This window comes from Eptatretus burgeri, chromosome 3 (genome assembly GCF_056783735.1).
Source record: "Eptatretus burgeri isolate ZD-2024b chromosome 3, Ebu_testis_v1, whole genome shotgun sequence".
Classification (NCBI taxonomy): Eukaryota; Metazoa; Chordata; class Myxini; order Myxiniformes; family Myxinidae; genus Eptatretus; species Eptatretus burgeri.
The window spans coordinates 110,507,474-110,532,473 of record NC_140963.1 but is presented as its reverse complement, the minus strand read 5'-3'; the positions used below and the strand labels follow the sequence as shown (position 1 = coordinate 110,532,473).

The 25,000-nt window shown below is 54.4% G+C and overlaps 2 protein-coding genes across 3 annotated transcripts in view; one reads left to right on the top strand and one right to left on the bottom strand.

The window, feature by feature from the left end:
• The window catches only part of LOC147030707 (coiled-coil domain-containing protein 39-like), a 64,875-nt gene extending 60,014 nt beyond the window's left edge, over positions 1–4,861 (bottom strand). For both annotated transcript variants that reach the window (XR_015056490.1, XM_085875072.1), the window contains exon 1: positions 3,282–4,861. The gene's annotated coding sequence lies outside the window, so the exon portion shown is untranslated. The remainder of the gene's footprint in view (positions 1–3,281) is intronic.
• LOC147030706 (cyclin-dependent kinase inhibitor 1-like) overlaps positions 1–25,000 on the top strand; it is a 178,432-nt gene that overhangs the window by 57,509 nt on the left and 95,923 nt on the right. The window lies entirely within an intron of this gene.

Here is a 25,000-nt window from a genome sequence, read left to right as displayed (position 1 = left end):
AAGAGGTGCAACGTTTTTCGGTTTTTCCAAGATGGCACCTGCACCACAAGACCTATGACATCATGATTATTATTAAAATATTCTACAGGAGGAGGCGCTCCAATGGTGAAAATTTAGTGTCCATCAGACCAACAGTTGCTTGGAATTTTTTTTTCATAATGATCGGATAAGTGTACTTGTCAAATTATGACGTTACAACAAAGGCACCGATGACATCATCATTAACATATCTTATTCCCCATGGGGAGTAGTTGACAATGAACCAGGCCTCAATTTTTTCCATGGAGTGGTTTTAGAGAAGTAGAGGTGCGAAATTTTCCCAAGACGGCACCTGTACCATGTGACCTATGACATCAAAAAAAAAACATTTATACAGGAGCCACTGCTCATATTCCGAAAATGTTGTGTCCATCAGACCAACAGTTGCAGAGGAAATTTTATTTTTCATACTGATCAGATAAAGTGTTGTACTTGTCGAATTATGACATCATAATGAAGGCATCAATTACATCATTATCAACACATCTTATTCCCCATTGGGAGTACTTTACAATGAGCCATGTTTCAATTTTTTCCATCGAGTGGTTTGAGAGATATCGAGGTGTAAAGCTTTTCCAACATAGCGTCCATACCATGTGATGTATGACGCCATAATTATGAATACAAATATATATTGTTGTGGTTACCAGATTCGCAAACCACCATTCAGGTCCCTTAGGTGAGGTATCTCGGTAAGTGCATGTGTAGTTAGGCCCAAACCCGTTGTCTAGTGGGAATACATGTCATTTATGCGAGCTGCGACTCTTCAGGATAGCCGTTTTTCTTTTACTATCTTTATTTTGGACCAACCGCCAGGATTACCATCACAATTACAACCACAACCACCGCTTCACCACAACCGCCACGACCTTACCGTCACAACTCGCCACCATCGCATCACCGTCATCTCGCGCCACTCATGGGCACCGATGCTGGACTCATGCAGAACGCGCGTCGAACAGCGTGTACAAAACCACGGATTTTCTGCTTCAAAAACGGATCAAAAACGACACACGCCCACTTTTTGCCGTCCAATCGGTGAGCGAGGGGCGATTTGGCCCCGCCTCCAGAACGATCGATATATGCAAATTTGTGGATCAAAAAGCCTTCACGCCCACTTTTTCTCGGGCCAATGGGGAGCGAGGTGAAAGGTCAAAGGGAGGGGGTCAAAGGCGAAGTTACGGGGGGATAAAAGGACGGTGTTCGTCAGTCAGAAAAGAGTCAGCAGAACGAGGTCGGAGAGTCAAGAAGAGGAGAGTCGGAAGCAGAGGGTCAAGACTTCGCGGGCGGTGGAGCTGCTCGTCGTGTGCGTTGGAGTCGGAACGGAGGGGACGGAGCTGTGGAAAGGCGGCGACACCAGACGAGGGGGTGCTCGCGTCGTGCAGGAAGCTGCACCCGAGGGAGGCCGACAGCGCGACCTGGCCGAGGTGGAGACGCTCGTCGCACATAATAAAGATCCTCTATACCCCGAGCATCAGCAACCCCCTCCTGTTTCCCCCCGCGCTGAGATAGTGCGACCAAGGGGGGCCCCGTTCCCACCCCCTGCCAGGCACTGTCCACGAGGCCCGCGGGTTGCGGGGCCATCGCCGCTCCGCGTCTCATCACCAGACGGGTAGGCCCGACCCGGTCTCGGCCTCAGGCCTACCCCATTCTTGGGGGATTTCTTTTCCTTGGTTTTGGGTATGTGTTGTCGGCGCCGTCTGTGAAGTAGAATTGTATAAGTGTTGCCGTGTGCTCGGTAGTCGGTATTAGCTCTGCACTGTGTTTTCACTTTTATGTTTGCTTTTTGTGTAAATGGAATTGTGTTTTCTTTTTTCTGTGTGCATTTGGTGGAATTGTATTTGTGTGCTTCCCGTGTGCCGCGAATAAATGTGCTTTATTGTTGAACTGTTTCCCGCTTCGCTTCGTCTTTTCCCCCATTGAACCCTCATCTTGCTTCACGTAAAGGGTTGGTAGTGGGCTGAATACGCCCGATAATTAATCGAACCGTCGAGGTCGACGATAACACCGCTCGGTTATTCTGATACTACGGAACGGGTCGCTTAAGTGGCCCGTGTCCGAAGTCGACCTGCGGCGAGGTGCGATCGCCCGGTCTACCCTCCGCGTGGGTACTTAGGTAGGTCGAATTTGGCGAGCAACCCTATCCCACGCGGGGGCTGATTGGCTCGATCGCGGTGAGACCGAAAGGTCCACCCGTGACTGGTTCCCGGCGTTAGTCCGAGAGGGTCACGACTGGATTGTCCGTCCGGTGGGCGACGTGCCGCGATTCGAGTTACGTGGCCGTTCGCACGCCGGCGGGCGCGAAGACCGTAACAATATATATATATATATATATATATATATTTATATATATATATATATATATATATATATACATATATATATATACATATATATATATATATATGTATATATATATATATATATATACATATATATATATATATATATATATATATATATATATATATATATATATATATATATATATATATATATATATATATATATATATATATATATATATATATTGCTACAGATTTCCGCCCGCCGGCGCGCGAGCGACCGCGTTAAGCTAATGGCGGCCGCTTCACCCGCCGAATGGACAATCCACTCGCAGATTTCCGGATCAATGCCGAAAACCAGCCACGGGTGTGTTTTTAACCACACCACAACCTTGTCCGCACTCTAGCTGCGCGCTACAGGGTCCGATCGCCGAATAGTCGATTTACCTTAGTAATTGCGCGGGCAGACTACCGAGAGATTGTACCTCAACGGGGCCCGCTAGGAAACGAGCCGCTTAAGCAGCTCGCTCTGTTCTGGGATAACCGAGCGGGGTGTTATCGCGAGGCCCCGTTGGACCCGATTCTATTATCGGTTATTTAACAATCAAACTATATTCCGAATGCAATACGGCAGTTCAATGGAAGGAAAAGGACGGAACGAACAGGTTTACATTCAAACAAGCACATTTATTCCACAGCACGTATGCAGGCATGCACGTATGCAATCAATGGTGGTAGGGACAAGACGCGAGCAAACAAGAAGACTACAACCGTCTATTAATTATGTACACACAGGCACTTAACAACAGGTTTACTTATGGAAATGGGGCCACAACGTTCATGCAAAGAAACAAAGGAAAAACCCCATCAAAGACAAGAGAGTAGACTGGACCTCTTGGGTCTTTGAGTCACGGAGCTGTGTAGACCGCAAAGGCTACGAGAGGCCGGGCTGGTTACCTTCACCTTCGTGGTGACTCGCTGGGGCCACCCTGGTTTGGGGACCCTCGGTGGCTCTGCTCGCACTCCACCCGTTCCTGGTCTCAGTCAGCCTCCGTTCTCCGTCAGCCTCCGTTCTCCGTCAGCCTCCGTTCTCCGACAGCCTGCAGCTTTCCAAGCTGCCAACTCGACCTGAACCTGACGTCCACGTTTTTCTCCTCAGCTCCACACACACACACACACACACACACACACACACACACACACACACAGACAGACAGACAGACAGACAGACAGACAGACAGACAGACACACACACACACACACCCTCTCGAGCGAACGCACGGTTTTTTATCCCCCGCCCGTCTTGCCCCGCCCCTGGGGGACACGACTTTTCTCTGGGGGACACGCCCCAACCGTCCTTTTGGGGTGAGAGTTGAGTTCCAACCGTCATATCTGTTTACCAAACAAATTGGGACGGGAGTTGAGTTCCAGCTGTCATATCTGTTCGTCGAGGGATTGCCGTGTTCGTGGAGATGTCGGCGGTTTTGGAGAAGTTAGTTGTGGTCGTCGCGGTTGTTGAGATGCAGTTGTGGTGGAGGCGTGGCTGGCATTTTGTGGTGGTCGTGATGGTGGTGTGGTGGGGCGGTTGTTGTGGTGGTTGAGAGGCGGTTGGTCCAAAATAACGATAGCAAAAGAAAAATACTACCTCAAAGATCACAGCCCGGGTGCACGAATAAATCCCTTTAACATCGGTGGGGAAATCTATCTGAACACAGACTTATCGACATAACTGATCTTGGGGATACCTTAATGGTGTTCTGTGAATTTCCACAACCGTAACACTACCCCCTCCCCTTTCTACAGACTCGTCCCGAGTCGTCGAATTTTCGTGTGCCATCATGTATAAGTTCTCCCCTAGTACGATTTACCTTCGGATCCCTGAGTGCGACATTTAGTGTATTCGTGTCCCAAAAGTAAATAACCTACGGGCTGAGTAACTAACTAAACAAACTCACTCATACAGACGACTTAACTAAATTGCCGGCGCTATGTCACACATGCAGGGGGAAGCAACTCATGTACAATTTACCTTAACTTACAAATTTTACACTAAACCATGGCCCAGGACTGATGGACTCTGCAGGAAAAAGAAGCAGGGAGCCAGGCTGCTCACACGCAGTCTCTGGCTCATGAAACAAATGCAGGTGTGAACACAAGCCGCACACGGGCTGCACCAACGCAGCCCCCCGTGTGCGGCTGCCTGCAGGGCAGTCCCTGCAGAACAGTGAATGGGCACCGACGTAAGCAACACAAAAATGAACAGCGCACGGGCTGCGCAATGCAGTCCTGTGGCGCGGCTGCCTCCAGGGCTGTCCCTGCAGCTCGCGCGATAATCCTGGCGCACATGGTGATGGATGGAATGGGGCAAAGGCAACACAAGGGCTAGCAGGCATGGGGTCAAGGCAAAGGCAGGCAGACAAGGCATGGCAAGGCAAGGCCGGCACAGGAATTTGTAGCAAAAACAGGCTGGCAGGTGAAGCTGGCCGGCACAGGCCTTGTAGCAAAAACAGGCCGGCAGGTGAAGCTGGCCAGCACAGGCCTTGCAGCAAAAACAGGCCGGCAGATGAAGCTGGCCAGCACAGGCCTTGCAGCAAAAATAGGCCGGCAGGTGAAGCTGGCCGGCACAGGCCTTGTAGTAAAAACAGGCCGGTAGGTGAAGCTGGCCGGCACAGGCCTTGTAGCAAAAACAGGCCGGCAGGTGAAGCTGGCCGGCCTCTTATCCCGTTATGGAGGTTCGTGGAGGGAGTGCGGTGGTGCTGGCCACTCGGAAGGCGGGCTCGGACCTACCCCACTGTCTCTCCCTCCCACCCTATCGCCTTTGCCTGTCTCTGTCCATACCCACTCCCCTTAGTTTGCCAAACAAAACAAATTTAGCCCCAACTTATTTTTTTGTTTTATTTTATTTTTATCTACTCTATTATAACTCGTCTCCCTAACCCCCTTTATCGTCTCTGACCGGCTAACCTACCCTGTCTCCTAGCCTACTCCCAACCCCTACGTTCCCTTTGGAGGGGAATAAGGGAGAGCTATTGTCCTGTGTCGAGGACCAACCAAGCCTCAGAATGGCCTCCTCAGATCTCAGCGATTTAACCTAAAGTGGATCCAGCGGCCCACCACGAGAGCGAAGGGATGGATGGTGCGGAGGGGTACACTTCTCTATCTACCTGAACATTTATTAACCTAAACTACCCCGGGGCTTTCAACAACCGCCTCTCACTTAATCTATTGGTTCTACCAACCAAGATTCCCGTAGCCTGTGTTGGTGCCCTCTCAAATTTGGGCCATGCCCTCAAATTTTCCTCCCGTGCCCTCGCACGGCCTCATGGCTGGGATGCGTGGCTCCCTTGGCAGGAACTCCCCTCTACCGATTCTGCAACTATGGCACCCCCGGGCCCTGCAACTGTCTCCGAGCCTACCAGATCCCTAAAACTTGGGGAGTGCCCTCCCTGGCGACTCCCCCTCGATGCTCAGGTGGCAGGCTGGCGCCACGGCCCCTTCCCTGGGTGCCCGTGCCCAATGCACTGCCCACGTGGCCAATGGCGCCCCGGGCCCCGCATCGTGCGGGCCCACCCGTGCCCACTACACTATCCTGGCCTCCCTTGGACCCTTGGCCTACCGCGGCCGACTAGCCCGGTGCCCGGGGTACCCACGAAGCGATACTCACCGTTCGCAGCCACGCTCCCAGCCCATCAACAGGGCTCCTGCACCCCTCCAAACGGGTTTCGAGCCTACGTTCACACCAACAGCAAAACGACCTCCATTTTGTCAATTTGATTAACCCACGAACTCACCTTACACTGACCCCAGGGTCCCTTGGGTGGGAATCACTCCTCCCCCCAATCAATCTTCGCACCATGCATTTCACATTCACTCCATACATACAGACCCGCTGGCCTGACTCACTCAACATGTTTCCTTTCAATTCTCTTCTCTCACATCGCTAAACACTGCCATTCTTCTTACTAAATCCCCTCACTACCTCGTGCTCCCTCGTCATCCCTTAAACTCATAGCACGTCCTTTTAACACTACGTAGCTGAGCTACGTCGCCACTACACATTCAATGTCTGTCTCTGTCCTCAAATTCAATAATCCACTTTTCCATACTCTAAATCTATCCTAAAATCCCTCGAACTAATCCATTCCACGGGCCCCATGAGGAACAACCCATGTTCCCATGAAGCCGATCTAACTATCACTAACCCTTCCCCCTAACTAGTGGTGTCATGTGCCCGAGGCAGGGGGTCTTCCACCCCTGCCCAGGGAATCCTGTTCACCTGAAGTGGCGAGGCTTGCCTTGCTCTCTTTTTTTTCTTTTCTTCTTGCACTCACCAGCACGGCAACTCGCAAACTGCGCTCCTTTCCGTGACGTTATGGCAGCTGCTTGCGCCCAGCGCACCTCGTCCCTCTTGGACGGTACCATCCAGCAGGAATTTCCCTCTGCCGGATTCCAACCATTCGTGCAGCCATGACGTCACCCTGCGCATCCCAAGCAAGCCTCGCGTTTTGAGAGGTTCCTCACGCAAGCACATGTGTTCTGCCCGCCCATAACCTGCGCCGCGGAATACCCGATGACGTCACTCGAACCCTGAATCCGCGCAATCTCTCGCGCAAGCCAGGGCCCGCGTAACGCATCGGGGAAGCCGCTTCGCACGCTCCGCGAACAGAGCGCACAGCGCAGGCCACATGGAGCTTCAAACACATGCTCGCCTGGAGAACCGTCCGTTCCAAATTCGTCTATGCCAGCCTACCTTCTGTCTGTCTGCGGGATCTGCTCATCCACCGCGGGCGTTTCCGGACCGGATTTCACTCCCGGACCGGGCCGGGGAGGGAATTTGACAGAAGAGGGGAGGGGAAGTGTCATACACCACGGCCCCCGCTGCTGCGCCCATTTCGGACTCGACATTTATTTGTGGGGGAAGTTCAACCTGCATAATAGGAATGTCCTGCACGGTCATTTCGTCCTGGGCCATGGATTCTATCATCTCTAAATCCATTTCTAATCCCTCCTGCCCCTGTTCGCCTTGAACTGCCATCTTGTGTATCGGAATTAATTTAAAAGCTCGCAATTAGGGGAACACGGAGGGTTGCTTCGCACACCCTTGGTCCGGTTCCCTTAATTTGGTTCGGAGGCGGGATGGATTTTAATCGCACTCCTTGACAACAGTGTTACAGATTTCCGCCCGCCGGCGTGCGAGCGACAGCGTTGAGCTTATGGCGGCCGCTTTGCCCACCGAATGGACAATCTAGTCGCGGCTTTCCGGATCAATGCCGAAAACCATCCACGGGTGTGTTTTTAACCACACCACAACCTTGTCCATACCCTACCCGCGCGCTGCAGGGTCCAATCGCCGAATCGTCGATTTACCTAATTAATCGCGCGGGGAGACTACCCAGAGATTGTACCTCAACGGGGCCCGCTTGGAAACGAGCCGCTTAAGCAGCTCGCTTCGTTTTGGGATAACCGAGCGGGGTATTATCGCGAGGCCCCATTGGACCGAATTCTATTATCGGTTATTTACCAACCAACTATATTCCGAATGCAATACGGCAGTTCAATGGAGGGAAAAGGACGCAACGAACAGGTTACATTCAAACAAGCACATTTATTCCACAGCACATGTGCAGGCATGCACGTATGCAATCAATGGTGGTAGGGACAAGACGTGAGCAAACAAGAAGACTACAACCGTCTATTAATTATGTACACACAAGCACTTAACAACAGGTTTACTTATGGAAATGGTGCCACAACGTTCATGCAAAGAAACAAAGGAAAAACCCCATCAAAGACAAGAGGGTAGACTGGACCTCTTGGGTCTTTATGAGTCACGGATCTGTGTAGACCGCAAAGGCTCTGAGAGGCCGGGCTGGTTACCTTCACCTTCGTGGTGACTCGCTGGGGCGACCCTGGTACGGCCACCCTCGGAGGCTCTGCCCGGACTCCGCGGGACTCCACCCGTTCCCGGTCTCTGTCAGCCTCCGTTCTCTGTCAGCCTGCAGCTTTCCAAGTTGCCAACTCGACCTGAACCTGACGTCCACGTTTTTCTCCTCAGCTCCACACACACACACTCTCGAGTGAACGCGCGGTTCTTTTTAAATCGCCCGCCCATCTTGCCCCACCCCTCCTGGCACGCGGCGGGGGGGGGGGACTTTTCTCTGGGGGACACGCCCCAACCGTCCTTTGGGGGCGGGAGTTTAGTTCCAACCGTCATATCTGTTTACCAGAGATATTGGGGCGGAGTTGAGTTCCAACCGTCATATCTGTTCGTCGAGGAATTGCCTTGTTCGTGGAGATGTCGGCGGTTTTGGAGAAGTTGGTTGTGGTCGTCGCGGTTGTTGAAATGCGGTTGTGGTGGTGGCGTGGCTGGCATTTTGTGGTGGTCATGATGGTGGTGTGGTGGGGCGGTTGTTGTGGTGGTTGAGGGGCGGTTAGTCCAAAATAACGACAGCAAAAGAAAAATACTACCTCAAACATCACAGCCAGGGTACACGAATAATTCCCTCGACCTCAGTGGGGAAAACTGTCTGAACACACTTATCGACATAACTGATCTTGGGGATACCTTTTTGGTGTTCTGTGAATTTCCACAACCGTAACAATATATATATATATATATATATATATATATATATATATATATATATATATATATATATATATATATTGTTGCGGTCTTCGCGCCCGCCGGCGTGCGACGGCCACAACACTCGAATCGCGGCACGTCGCCCACCGGACGGACAATCCAGTCGTGACCCTCTCGGACTAACGCCGGGAACCAGTCACGGGTGGACCTTTCGGTCTCACCGCGATCGAGCCAATCAGCCCCCGCGTGGGATAGGGTCGCTCGCCAAATTCGAACTACCTAAGTACCCACGCGGAGGGTAGACCGGGCGATCGCACCTCGCCGCAGGTCGACTTCGGACACGGGCCACTTAAGCGACCCGTTCCGTACTATCAGAATAACCGAGCGGTGTTATCGTCGACCTCGACGGTTCGATTAATTATCGGGCGTATTCAGCCCACTACCAACCCTTTACGTGAAGCAAGATGGGGATTCAAAGAAAGAAATGACGAAGCGAAGCGGGAAACAGTTCAACAATAAAGCACATTTATTCTCGGCACACGGGAAGCACACAAATACAATTCCACCAAATGCACACAAAAAAAGAAAACACTTCCATTTACACAAAAAGCAAACATAAAAGTGAAAACACAGTGCAGAGCTAATACCGACTACCGAGCACACGGCAACACTTATACAATTCTACTTCACAGACGGCGCCGACAACACATACCCAAAACCAAGGAAAAGAAATACCCTCAAGAATGAGGTAGGCCTGAGGCCGAGACCGGGTCGGGCCTACCCGTCTGGTGATGAGACGCGGAGCGGCGATGGCCCCGCAACCCGCGGGCCTCGTGGACAGTGCCTGGCAGGGGGGTGGGAACGGGGCCCCCTTGGTCGCACTATCTCAGCGCGGGGGGAAACAGGAGGGGGTTGCTGATGCTCGGGGTATAGAGGATATTTATTATCCCTGGTGTGCGTCTCCACCTCGGCCAGGTCGCGCTGCCGGCCTCCCTCGGGCGTGCAGCTCCTGGCACCGACGCGAGCACCCCCTCGTCCGACTCTCTTCAGCTTCTCCAGCCACTGCAGGCTTCGGGCTCCAGTCTTCCACACTCGTCCCCTCCGTTCCGACTCCTTCTCGTTCTCGACTCCTCGTTCTCGTTTGCGACTCTCTTCTGACTGACGAACACCGCCCTTTTATCCCCCCGTAACTTCGCCTTTGACCCCCCCTTTGACCCTCCTCCTCGCCCCCCATTGGCCCGAGAAAAAGTGGGCGTGAAGGCTTTTTGATCCACAAATTTGCATATATCGATCGTTCTGGAGGCGGGGCCAAATCGCCCCTCGCTCACCGATTGGACGGCAAAAAGTGGGCGTGTGTCGTTTTTGATCCGTTTTTGAAGCACAAAATCCGTGATTTTGTACACGCTATTCGACGCGCGTTCTGCATGAGTCCAACACCGGTACCCACAGCGGGGCAAGAACGGTGGCGATGCTACGGTGGCGAGGTGTGACGGGAAGGTCGTGGCGGTTGTGGTGAAGCGGTGGTTGTGGTTGTAATTGTGATGGTAATCCTGGCGGTTGGTCCAAAATAAAGATAGTAAAAGAAAAACGGCTATCCTGAAGAGTCGCAGCACGCATAAATGACATGTATTCCCACTAGACAACGGGTTTGGGCCGAACTACACATGCACTTACCGAGATACCTCACCTAAGGGACCTGAATGGTGGTTTGCGAATCTGGTAACCACAACACTACCCCCTTCCCTTTTTACAGACTCGTCCCGAGTCGTCAAATTTTCGTGTGCCATCATGTGTAGTTTTCCCCTAGTACATTTTACCTACGGATCCCTGAGTGCGACATTCATGGTATTCGTGTCCCCAAAATAAATAACCTAAGGGCTGCGTAACTATCTAAACAAACTCACTCACACGGACGACTTAAATAAAATTGCCGGCGCTAAGACATACATGCCGGGGGCGCACTCTTATTTACAGTACATCTTACCTTAACTTACAAATTTTACACTAAACCATGGCCCAGGATCACTGAACTCTGCAAAGAAAAGCAGTTAGCAGGGAGCCAGGCTGCCCGCATGCAGTCTCTGGCTCAAAACAATGCAGGTGACAGGGAACGTGGCTGGCTGCTCACACGCAGTCCAAGGCCTTCCCTTTTGAACTGAACTCAGTGAACCACAACGGTGCTTGGGCTGCACAACGCAGTCTCCGTGCCAGCTCAAGTGGCACACGCAATGAACACAACGAATGGATGCATGAACGGTTTGAACTGAATGCAGTGAACCACAACGGTGCATGGGCTGCACAACGCAGTCTCCGTGCCAGCTCAAGTGGCACACGCAATGAGCACAACGAATGGATGGATGAATGGATGGACCGAATGCAGTGAACCACAACGGTGCATGGGCTGCACAAACGCAGTCTCCGTGCCAGCTCAAGTGGCACACGCAATGAGCACAACGAATGAATGGATGAATGGATGGACGCAAAACACGGTGCACGGGCTGCCACTGCAGGCCCGTGTTGTAGCTGCCAACAGGGCAGTTCTCGCAGCTTGCAAACTGTTGCCTTGATCCTGGCGCACATGGAAATGAACAGGGGGGGGCAAAGCAAAATTGAACGGGGCTGGTGAACATGGGCAGTGGGCATGGCATGGCAAAGGTGCAGGCAACACAGCCCGCAGAAGAAGGCCGCTGCAGGCAAACACAGCCCGCAGAACCAGGCCGGCACAGGCCTCGAAGAAAAACAGCCAGCAGATGAACTGGCCGGCACAGGCCTTGCAGTACAGCAGCTGCAGACGAAGTGGCCGGCACAGGCCTTGAAGCAAAACACGGCCAGCCGATGGCACAGGCCTTGCAGCAAAACAACAGCTGCCGATCAAGTTGGCCGGCCTCCGCCTCGAAGAAAAACACGGCCAGCCGATGAAGTTGGCCAGCCTTTGCCGTTCAATGGAGGTTGGTGGAGGGAGTGCGGTGGTGCTGGCCACTTGGAAGGCGGGCTCGGACCTACCTACCTGTCTCCCTCCCAACCTATCGCCTTTGCCTGTCACTGTACATACCCACTCCCTTAATTTGTCAAAAACCAATTTAGCCCCCTTAATTTTTTTGTTTTTTTTTTATTTTTACTTCCCCACTATAAATCGTCCCCTAACCCCCTTTATCGTCCTTGTTCGGCTAACCTATCCTGTCACCTAGCCTACTCCCAACCCCTACGTTCCCTTCCCGGAGGGGAATAAGGGAGAGCTAACGTCCTGTGTCGAGGCCCAACGAAGCCTCAGAATGGCCTCCCCAGAGTTCAGCGATCTATAACACCAAGTGGGTCCAGCGGCCCACAACGACAGCGAGGGGATGGATGGTGCGGAGGGGTACATCTCCTAATCTACCCTAACCATTTAACTGTTAAACTACCCCGGGGCTTTCAACAAGCGCCTCTCGCTTAAACTATTGGTTCTAACAACCCAGATTCCCGTCGCTTGTGTTGGTGTCCTCACAATTTCGGGCCTCGCCCCCCAATTTTCGCTCCGTGCCCTCACACGGTCTCCTGGCTGGGACACGTGGCTCCCTTTGGCAGGCACGACCCTCTGCCGAATCTCCCGCTATGGCACCCCCGGGCACTACACTGCCTCCGAGCCTACCAGCTCCCTAACACCGGGGAGTGCCCCCCATGGCACCTCCCCTGAAACGCACACGTGGCAGGCCGGCCTCCCGGGCCCCTTTCCGAGGGTCACCCGTGCCCACAACACTGCCCACGCGGCTAATGGCGCCCCGGGCTCCCGCACCAAGCAGGCGCACCCGTGCCCACTACTCTATCCCGGCCCCCCATGGGCCCATGGCCTACCACGGCCGACTAGCCTGGTGCCCGGGGTACCCACTCAGCGATACTCACCTTTCGCAGCCACGCTCCCAAGCCCGTCAACAGGGCTCCTGCACCCCTCCAAATGGGTCTCGAGCCTACTTTCCCACCAACAACAAAACGACCTCCATTTTTCAATTTGACTAACCCCCTAACTCACTTTACACTGACCCCGGGGTCCCTTGGGCGGGAGTCACTCCTCCCCCCAATCACTCATCGCACCATGCATTCCCCATTCGCTCCACACACACACACAGACCCGCTGGCCTCACTCACTCACCAAGCACATGCCTCACAACTCTTCAACACACTCACCGCTGAACTCTGCCATTCTTCTAACTGCACCCCCTAACTAACTCGTGCTCCCACGTCGTCCCTTAAGATATAGCACGTTCCATTTAACCTACGTAGCTAAACTACGTCCCCGCTACACATCCACAAGTCTGTCACTGTCTCCAAATCATTCATTTTATTTCCCAACCTAAAGCTCACTAAATCCCTCTACCTAATCCATTCCACGGACTCCATGAGGACTTACCCCTGCCCCATGAAGTCGGTCTAGCTAAGCTAACCCTTCCCCCTAACTAGTTTCCATCCTGTGCCCAGGTAAGGGGGTCTTTCACCCCTTGCCCAGGAATCCTGTACACCCGAAAGTGAGGCTTGCTTTTTTTTTTTTCCATGCGCAGCACCTGCGCGGCAACTCAGAGCTCGCGCACTTTGCACCTGCCCGTGACGTCATGCAGCTGCACGTGTTCCTCGTCCCTCCTTGGACGGGACCATCCGGCAGAGATACCCCTCCTGCCGAATTCCAACCCCACGTGCAGCCATGACGTCACCGTGCGCATAAAAAAAAAAACACAAGCCACACGTCTCGAGGAGTTCCCCACGCGAACACATGTGCCTTGCCCGTTGGAGCTTAACACACACGATCGCGTGGAGAACCCGTCCGGTCCAAATCCGTTTACCTGCCTAAACTTTGTCCGTCCGCGGGATCGGCAAATCCACCGCGTGCGTTTTCGGACCGGGACTTCACTCTCGCAAGCGAGCACGTGGTGGTCTCGTGCGTTGCACAGCACGAACCGCGTGCTCACTGCTGGGTGAACCCGGCACGGTCCCAGAAACAACTACAGCCGCTACTCGGCTTTCTCTCCTCTGTCGCCGTCGTCGTCTCCATTCAACCCACGCACACCTGCGTGTTACGACGCACACAGTCCACACCATCACATTCACACCGGGAGATGCGGCTGCGTGCTCCCGCATGCCAACCGACATCTCCCTCTCATACCGCTCTCTCACACACACGGTCTCCCTTGCACACAGCGACCTTGCACACGGCCGTTCACTCACGCGTGCGGGGCACTCACCCGCGGTGCCTCACTCGCACTCCGTGCCTCATCCACACACGCGGGGGCACTCAACCGCGGTGCCTCATCCACACTTCGTGCCTCATCCACACACGGCGTGCTGGGAAGCACGTACTCCGGCAACATCACCACCACACCACTCACACGTGGTGCCTCATTCATACTGGCCGTTTCATCCACACACACGGCCTCTCTCACACACGGTGCCTCATCCACACACGGCGTGCTGGGAAGCACGTACTCTGGCACCATCGCCACCACACCACTCACACACGGGGTCGCTTCCACACACGGGGACGCACTCACACCTTGCACCACACACACAGGGACAACCATACTGGGGATTCGTGTCCCCACAAGGGTCTCCGGGGCCTCTATACCCCCCAAGCTCTCCGTGCACCCGTCCACAGCACCCGTCCCCTCAACCTCGCGAAGCACGACCGAACTCACCTGGTCGTGACTCACCTCAAGGGGGCATACTCCCTCCCCTTGTTCCTGGAGGTCATCCAGCTGCTCGCACCGGGTCCCAACACGCTCCGCGAGCTCAACCCCATTGTCCTCCACTACCTCCGTGTGTGCGTGCGCGTCACTTACCCCGTCTTCATCGTGTAGTCTTCCCTCTATCGTTCCCATCTCCCGTGTCTCTGCCAACTCTTCACCCTTTACCTCCCTTGTCTCAACTATTATTTCTGTTGTCGTCACCTCGTGTCTCGTCTCACACGTTTTGGTCTCCCCATTTAATTTTTCCCTTTCGGTCATCGTCACGACCCTCGCCCAACACGTTCCACGAATTATTTTTTCACCCGCCTCCACCGCGGGCCTGTCAGCCGTTGCACCCCCACCCAGCTCGTTTGCTCCCACACGTGGAGTCGCCATTTTTATCTCCCCGGTCACGGCCTTCATGGCCGCCTGCAGGCTTCGGCCCATGTTCTGCGTCTCACCCCGCAGCTCTTTCATTTTTGTTTCCATTCCGTTCATTTTTGTATCCATCTTTTCGTTTATTTGTTGTGTATTCGCATCCATCGTCGTTTTCACTTCATTCATTTGCTTGTTCATGTCTTTCATTTCGTTTTTCATTTCATTTGTGTTTGCATCCATTTTTTCGATCATTTTCGCATTCATCTTTTCGTTCATTGCCGCCAGCATGGCGCATAGCTGGGCCATGTTGGATGCACTCAGCTGAGCCGTTTCGGCAAGGGTTGGGGAAGGGTCTTGGTGGAGAGGGGGGGGGGAGGTGTCATACACCGCGGCCGCTGCCGCACCCACCTCGGGCCCTGGGTTCAGTTGGGCGAGTCCGTGTTCCTGCACAATCAACATTTCCTGCTCGGGGATTCCATCCTGGACCATGGACTCTACATTATTACACATATACATTTCTAATACCCCCGGCTCCCGCTCGCCTTGAGACGCCATCTTGCTTCTCGTGAAGGGTTAATTTGCTCGCTCGTAATTTGGAGGGAATCGGGGGTCGCTTCTCTCACCCCTGGACCGATTCCCGTAAATTTAGCCGGAGACAGGAGAGCCCGTTTTCCTGTTCTCCGATACCAGTGCCGCGAGGAGGGCGATGAATTTGTATCGCACGACCTGACACCAGTGTTGCGGTCTTCGCGCCCGCCGGCGTGCGACGGCCACAACACTCGAATCGCGGCACGTCGCCCACCGGACGGACAATCCAGTCGTGACCCTCTCGGACTAACGCCGGGAACCAGTCACGGGTGGACCTTTCGGTCTCACCGCGATCGAGCCAATCAGCCCCCGCGTGGGATAGGGTTGCTCGCCACCCGAACTACCTAAGTACCCACGCGGAGGGTAGACCGGGCGATCGCACCTCGCCGCAGGTCGACTTCGGACACGGGCCACTTAAGCGACCCGTTCCGTACTATCAGAATAACCGAGCGGTGTTATCGTCGACCTCGACGGTTCGATTAATTATCGGGCGTATTCAGCCCACTACCAACCCTTTACGTGAAGCAAGATGGGGATTCAAAGTAAGAAATGACGAAGCGAAGCGGGAAACAGTTCAACAATAAAGCACATTTATTCTCGGCACACGGGAAGCACACAAATACAATTCCACCAAATGCACACAAAAAAAGAAAACACACTTCCATTTACACAAAAAGCAAACATAAAAGTGAAAACACAGTGCAGAGCTAATACCGACTACCGAGCACACGGCAACACTTATACAATTCTACTTCACAGACGGCGCCGACAACACATACCCAAAACCAAGGAAAAGAAATACCCTCAAGAATGAGGTAGGCCTGAGGCCGAGACCGGGTCGGGCCTACCCGTCTGGTGATGAGACGCGGAGCGGCGATGGCCCCGCAACCCGCGGGCCTCGTGGACAGTGCCTGGCAGGGGGTGGGAACGGGGCCCCCTTGGTCGCACTATCTCAGCGCGGGGGGGGGAAACAGGAGGGGGTTGCTGATGCTCGGGGTATAGAGGATATTTATTATCCCTGGTGTGCGTCTCCACCTCGGCCAGGTCGCGCTGCCGGCCTCCCTCGGGCGTGCAGCTCCTGGCACCGACGCGAGCACCCCCTCGTCCGACTCTCTTCAGCTTCTCCAGCCACTGCAGGCTTCGGGCTCCAGTCTTCCACACTCGTCCCCTCCGTTCCGACTCCTTCTCGTTCTCGACTCCTCGTTCTCGTTTGCGACTCTCTTCTGACTGACGAACACCGCCCTTTTATCCCCCCGTAACTTCGCCTTTGACCCCCTCCCTTTGACCTTTCACCTCGCTCCCCATTGGCCCGAGAAAAAGTGGGCGTGAAGGCTTTTTGATCCACAAATTTGCATATATCGATCGTTCTGGAGGCGGGGCCAAATCGCCCCTCGCTCACCGATTGGACGGCAAAAAGTGGGCGTGTGTCGTTTTTGATCCGTTTTTGAAGCACAAAATCCGTGATTTTGTACACGCTATTCGACGCGCGTTCTGCATGAGTCCAACACCGGTACCCACAGCGGGGCAAGAACGGTGGCGATGCTACGGTGGCGAGGTGTGACGGGAAGGTCGTGGCGGTTGTGGTGAAGCGGTGGTTGTGGTTGTAATTGTGATGGTAATCCTGGCGGTTGGTCCAAAATAAAGATAGTAAAAGAAAAACGGCTATCCTGAAGAGTCGCAGCACGCATAAATGACATGTATTCCCACTAGACAACGGGTTTGGGCCTAACTACACATGCACTTACCGAGATACCTCACCTAAGGGACCTGAATGGTGGTTTGCGAATCTGGTAACCACAACAATATATATTGTTGCGGATTCACGCCCGCCGGCGTGCGAGCGGCCACGTAACTCGAATCGCGGAACGTCGCCCACCGGACGGACAATCCCGTCGTGACCCTCTCGGACTAACGCCGGGAACTAGTCACGGGTGTGCCTTTCGGCCTCACCACGATCGTGCCGATCGCCCCCCCCGCGTGGGATAGGGTTGTTCGCCAAATTCGACCGACCTAAGTACCCACACCGAGGGTAGACCGGGCGATCGCACCTCGCCGCAGGTTGACTTCGGACACGGGCCACTTTAAGCGACCCGTTCCGTACTATCGGGATAACCGAGCGGTGTTATCGTCAACCTCGACGGTTCCGATTAATTATCGGGCGTATTTAGCCCACGACCAACCCTTTACGTGAAGTAAGATGGAGATTCAATTCGAGAAAAGACGAAGCGAAACGGGAGAAACAGTTCAACATAAAGCACATTTATTCCGCGGCAAACGGAAAGCACACATATACAATCACCACAATTATGCACCAAAAGCAAATGTAACAAAAGAAGAAACAACAATTACGCACCAAAAGCAATTGCAACAAAAGAAACACAATGCAGAACTACTACCGACTACGCGAGCACACGGCAACACTTACACAGTTTTACTTCACAGACGGCGCCGACAACACATATACTCCAAAGCAAAAGAAAAAGGGGCCACCCTCAACGATAAGGGGGCAGACGGGCCTGGGGCCGAGACCGCGTCGAGCCTACCCCTCTGGTGATGAGCCGCAAAATGGCGACGGCGCCCCGACTCCGCGCTCCTCCGCGGGCCTCGCTGGCACTGCCTGGAATGGGGTGGGAACGGGGCCCCCTTCTCACACTATCTCAGCGCGGGGGGAAACAGGGGGGTTGTTGATGCTCGGGGGAAAGAGGATATCTGGCTGGCTTGGGTCCCGCGACGAGCGACTCCACTGCGACCTCGACCGCGTTCCCGGCCTCCCCTCTCCGCAGCTCCCCGACTCTGACACGAGCGCAGACCTCCACAAAGCTTCTTGGCTTCTCCAGCCTCTCCGGACCCCGACAGACACTCTCTCGACTGATTTCGCCGCCGCCACAACTCTCCAACTCTTTCCTCTTCTCAACTCTCAACTCTCTCAAATTCGCCCCGCGCTCGGCGCTTTATAGTCCGACAGGGGAAATCATATGCAGATTTTTGGATCAGGAACGGCTCGGGGGCGGAGCCACGCTCCCCCATTGGACGGAGGAAAAGTGGGCGTGAATCATTCTTGATCCGCGAATCTGCATATAGCGATTATACTCCGACGCGCCTGGAGGCGGGGCCAAATCGCCCCACGCTCGCTGATAGGACGGAACAGAAGTGGGCGTGAATCATTCTTGATCCGATTTCTCGGAAAGGCTGGTGTTTTTGCACCCGCTGCTCGGTGCGCGCCCTGTACGAGTCCAGTATCGGTGCCCACAAGCGGCGCGGGAATGGCGGTGATGCGATGGTTGCGAGGGCGAGTTGTGACGGTAAAGGTCGTGGCTGTTGGCGTTGCCGTTGGTGGTTAGTGTGTGAAAGCGGTTGTGGAGAAGGTGGATGTTGTGAAGGCGGTTCTGGAGAAGGTGGCTGTGGTTGTCGAGATGCGGTTGGTGGTGGTTGTGGTGGTAGTAATGGCGGTTGGTCCAAAATAAGGATAGTAAAAGAAAAACGGCTATCTAAAAGGGTCGCAGCCCGAATGAATGACATTTATTCCCTCTAAACAACGGGTTTGGGCTAACTACACATATACTTACAGAGATATCTCACCTACGGGACCTGAATGGTGGTTTGCAAATTTCGTCAACCACAACACTACCCCCTCCCCTTTTTACAGACTCGTCCCGAGTCGTCAAATTTTCATGTGCCATCATGTGTAGTTCTCCCCTAGTACATTTTACCTACGGATCCCTGAGTGCGACATTCATGGTATTCGTGTCCCCAAAATAAATAACCTGAGGGCTGAGTAACTAACTAAACAAACCCACTCACACGGACGACTTAAATAAAATTGCCGGCGCTAAGACAGACATGCCGGGGGCGCACTCATATGTACAGTACATCTTACCTTAACTTACAAATTTTACACTAAACCATGGCCCAGGATCAATGGACTCGCATGCAGACTCGCGAGGCTGCTCGCATGCAGTCTCTGGCTCAAACAATGCAGGTGACAGGGAACGTCGCCGGCTGCTCACACGCAGTCCAAGGCCTTCCCTTTTGAAATGAACCCAGTGAACCACAACGGTGCATGGGCTGCACAAACGCAGTCTCCGTGCCAGCTCAAGTGGCACACGCAATGAACACAACGAATGGATGGATGAATGGATGGACGCAAACATGGTGCACGGGCCGCCACTGCAGGCCCGTGTTGTAGCTGCCAACAGGGCAGTTCTCGCAGCTTGCAAACTGTTGCTTTCTGATCCTGGCGCACATGGCAATGAACAGGGGGGGGGGGGCAAAGCAAAAATTGAACGGGGCTGGTGAACAGGGGCAGTGGGCATGGCATGGCAAAGGTGATCAGGCAAACAACGCCTGCAGAACAAGGCCGCTGCAGGCAAACACAGCCGGCAGATGAACTGGCCGGCACAGGCCTTGCAGAAAACAGCTGCAGACGATCCGGCCGGTACAGGCCTTGCAGCACAGCAGCTGCAGCCGATCCAGCCGGCACAGGCCTTGCAGCAAAACAACAGCTGCCGATGAAGCTGGCCAGCCTTCGCCGTTCAGTGGAGGCTGGTGGAGGGAGTGCGGTGGTGCTGGCCACTCGGAAGGCGGGCTCGGACCTACTCTATGGTCTCCCTCCCAACCTATCGCCTTTGCCTGTCACTGTCCATACCCACTCCCTTAATTTGTCCAAAACCAATTTAGACCCAACTTATTTTTTTTGTTGTTGTTGTTTTCATGTTCACTTCCCCACTATAAATCGTCCCCTAACCCCCTTTACTGTCCTTGTTCGGCTAACCTATTCTGTCACCTAGCCTACTCCCAACCCCAACGTTCCCTTCCCGGAGGGGAACAAGGGAGAGCTAGCGTCCTGTGTCGAGGCCCAATCCAAGCCTCAGAATGGCCTCCCCAGAGTTCAGCGATCTAACCCAAAGTGGGTCCAGCGGCCCACAACGAGAGCGAGGGGATGGATGGTGCGGAGGGGTACACTTCCTAATCTACCCTAACCATTAACCTGTTAAACTACCCCGGGGCTTCCAACAAGCGCCTCTCGCTTAAACTATTGGTTCTAACAACCCAGATTCCCGTCGCCTGTGTTGGTGTCCTCACAATTTCGGGCCTCGCCCCCCAATTTTCTCTCCGTGACCTCACACGGTCTCATGGCTGGGACGCGTGGCTCCCCTTGGCAGGCACGACCCTCTGCCGAATCTCCAGCTATGGCACCCCCGGGCACTACACTGCCTCCGAGCCTACCAGCTCCCTAAACACCGGGGAGTGCCCCCCATGGCACCTCCCCTGAAACGCACACGTGGCAGGCTGGCTTCCCAGGCCCCTTTCCGAGGGTCACCCGTGCCCACAACACTGCCCACGCGGCTAACGGCGCACCGGGCCCCCGCACCAAGCGGGCGCACCCATGCCCACTACGCTATCCCGGCCCCCCATGGGCCCTTGGCCTACTACGGCCGACTAGCCTGGTGCCCGGGGTACCCACTCAGCGATACTCACCTTTCGCAGCCACGCTCCCAGCCCGTCAACAGGGCTCCTGCACCCCTCCAAACGGGTTTCGAGCCTACATTCACACCAACAACAAAACGACCTCAATTTTTCAATTTAACTAACCCCCTAACTCACTCTACACTGACCCCGGGGTCCCTTGGGTGGGAGTCACTCCTCCCCCCAATCACTCATCGCAACATGCATTCCCCATTCGCTCCATACACACAGACCCGCTGGCCTCACTCATTCACCAAGCACATGTAATCACCTCACAACCCACAACTCTTCAACACACACACACACCGCTGAACTCTGCCATCCTTCGAACTACATCCCCTAACTAACTCGTGCTCCCACGTCGTGCCTTAAACTATAGCACGTTCCATTTAACACTACGTAGCTAAGCTACGTCCCCGCTACACATCCACAAGTCTGTCACTGTCTCCAAATAATCCCATTAATCAATTTCCCAACCTAAATCTCGCTACAATCCCTCTAACTCATCCATTCCACGGACTCCATGAGGACTTACCCCTGCCCCATGAAGTCGGTCTAGCTAAGCTAACCCTTCCCCCTAACTAGTTTCCATCCTGTGCCCTGTTAAGGGGGTCTTCCACCCCTTGCCCGGGAATCCTGTTCACCCGAAAGCGAGGCTTGCTGTTTTTTTTTGTTTGTTTTTTTTTCATATGCGCAGCACCAGCGCGGTAACTCACAGCTCGCGCACTTTGCACCTGCCCATGACGTCATGCAGCTGCACGTGTACCTCTTCCCTCCTTGGACGGTACCATCCGGCAGAGATACCCCTCCTGCCGGATTCCAACCCCACGTGCAGCCATGACGTCACCGTGCGCATAAAAAAAAAAACAAGCCCCACGTCTCGAGGGGTTCCCCACGCGAACACATGTGCTTTGCCCGTTGGAGCTTAACACACACGATCGCGTGGAGAACCCGTCCGGTCCAAATCCATAATCCTGCCTAAACTTTGTCCGTCCGCGGGATCGGCAAATCCACCGTGTGCGTTTCCAGACCGGGACTTCACTCTCGCAAGCGAGCACGTGGGGGCCTCGTGCGTTGCACAGCACGGACCTCGCGCTCGCTGCTGGGTGAACCCGGCGCGGTGCGCAAAACATCTACAGCCGCTACTCGGCTTTTGTCCCTCACATGTCGCCGTCGTCGCCATTCGACCCACGCACACCTGCGTGTCACGACGCTCACACTCCACTCCATTACATTCACACCGGGAGACGCGGCTGCATGCTCCCGCATGCCAACCGACATCTCCCTTACACACAGCGACCTTGCACACGCTGTCTCTCTCACACTCGGCCGCTCACTCACGCATGCCATTACCCTTGCACACGTGGCTCCACTCACTCGCGGCCTTTCACTCACTCGTGCCATTTCCCTCACACAAACCATACTACTCACACACGCGGGGGCACTCGCTCGCGGTGCCTCATCCACACACGGCGTGCTGGGAAGCACGCCCTTCTGCACACTTACCACCACACCACTCACACACGGGGTCGCTTCCACACACGGGGTCTTTGTCACCCACCCGGTCGCTCTCACACACGCCCTTGCACCCGCGCTATGCGTGCGTTGCAGCACGCATTTCGCCACACTCGTGAACACACACCTGGACACCACACACCACACACACCGGGACAACCACACTGGGGATTCGTGTCCCCACAAGGGTCTCCGGGGCCTCTATACCCCCCAAGCTCTCCGTGCACCTGTCCACAGCACTCCTCCCCCCGAACTCGCTCGACACGACCGAACCCACCTGGTCGTGACTCGCTTCAAGGGGGCATACTCCCTCCCCTCGTTCCTGGAGGAGGCCATCCAACTGCTCGCACCGGGTCTCTACCCAGTCCGCGAGCTCACCCCAATTATCCTCCACTACCTCCGTGTGTGTGTGTGTGCGTCACTTACCCCGTCTTCATCGTGTAGTCTTCCCTCTATCGTTCCCATCTCCCGTGTCTCTGCCAACTCAGTCACCTCTTCCCTTGTTATCTTCCTTGTCTCAACTATTATTTCCGTCTCTTCCCTTATTATCTCCCTCGTGCACGTGTCCGTCACCCCAATTAGTTTTTCCCTCTCGGTCACCGTCACTTTTTCCGTCACGACCCTCGCCCAACACGTCTCCCGAATTACTTTGTCACCCGCCTCCACCGCGGGCCTGACAGCCGTTGCACTCCCTCCCAGCTCGTTCGCCCCCATACGTGGCATCTCCATTTTAAGCTCCCTGGTCACTGCCTTCATGCCCGCCTGCAGGCTTCGGCCCATGTCCTCCGTCTCACCCCGCAGCTCTTTCATTTCTTCCTTCATTTTGAGTGCGTTTGTTTCCATATTTTCGTTCATGCCTTTTATTTCATTTGTGTTTGTATCCATTTTCGTTCTCATTTCCGCATTCATTTGTTGCGCATCCGCATTCATCTTTGCCAGCATGGTGAATAGCTGGGTCATGTCGGGTGCGTTTGGGTGAGCCGTTTCGGCAGGGATCGGGGAAGGGTTTTGGTGGAGAGGGGGAGGGGAGGTGTCATACACCGCGGCCGCCGCCGCACCTATTTTGGGCTCTGGGTTCAGTTGGGGGAGTTCGTGTTCCTGCACAACCAACATTTCCTGCACGGGGTTTTCATCCTGGACCATGGATTCTACACATTCCAAATCCATTTCTAATACCCCCGGCTCCCGCTCGCCTTGAGACGCCATCTTATTTCTCGTAAAGGGTTAATTTGAATCCCTCGTAATTTGGAGGGAATCGGGGGTCGCATCTTCTCACCCCTGGACCGATTCCCGTGAATTTAGTTGGAGACAGGAGAGCCCGTTTTTCCGCTCTCCGACACCAGTGCCGCGAGGAGGGGGATGGGTTTGTATCCCACTCCTGACACCAGTGTTGCGGATTCACGCCCGCCGGCGTGCGAGCGGCCACGTAACTCGAATCGCGGCACGTCGCCCACCGGACGGACAATCCCGTCGTGACCCTCTCGGACTAACGCCGGGAACTAGTCACGGGTGGGCCTTTCGGCCTCACCACGATCGTGCCGATCGGCCCCCCGCGTGGGATAGGGTTGTTCGCCAAATTCGACCTACCTAAGTACCCACACGGAGGGTAGACCGGGCGATCGCACCTCGCCGCAGGTTGACTTCGGACACGTGCCACTTTAAGCGACCCGTTCCGTACTATCGGGATAACCGAGCGGTGTTATCGTCAACCTCGACGGTTCCAATTAATTATCGGGCGTATTTAGCCCACGACCAACCCTTTACGTGAAGTAAGATGGAGATTCAATTAGAGAAAAGACGAAGCGAAACGGAAGAAACAGTTCAACATAAAGCACATTTATTCCGCGGCAAACGGAAAGCACACATATACAATTACCACAATTATGCACCAAAAGCAAATGTAACAAAAGAAGAAACAACAATTACGCACCAAAAGCAATTGCAACAAAAGAAACACAATGCAGATCTACTACCGACTACGCGAGCACACGGCAACACTTGCACAGTTTTACTTCACAGACGGCGCCGACAACACATATACTCCAAAGCAAAAGAAAAAGGGGCCACCCTCAACGATAAGGGGGCAGACGGGCCTGGGGCCGAGACCGCGTCGAGCCTACCCATCTGGTGATGAGCCGCAAAATGGCGGCGGCGCCCCGACTCCGCGCTCCTCCGCGGGCCTCGCTGGCACTGCCTGGAATGGGGTGGGAACGGGGCCCCCTTCTCACACTATCTCAGCGCGGGGGGAAACAGGGGGGGGGGTTGTTGATGCTCGGGGGAAAGAGGATATCTGGCTGGCTTGGGTCCCGCGACGAGCGACTCCACTGCGACCTCGACCGCGTTCCCGGCCTCCCCTCTCCGCAGTTCCCCGACTCTGACACGAGCGCAGACCTCCACAAAGCTTCTTGGCTTCTCCAGCCTCTCCCGACCCCGACAGACACTCTCTCGACTGA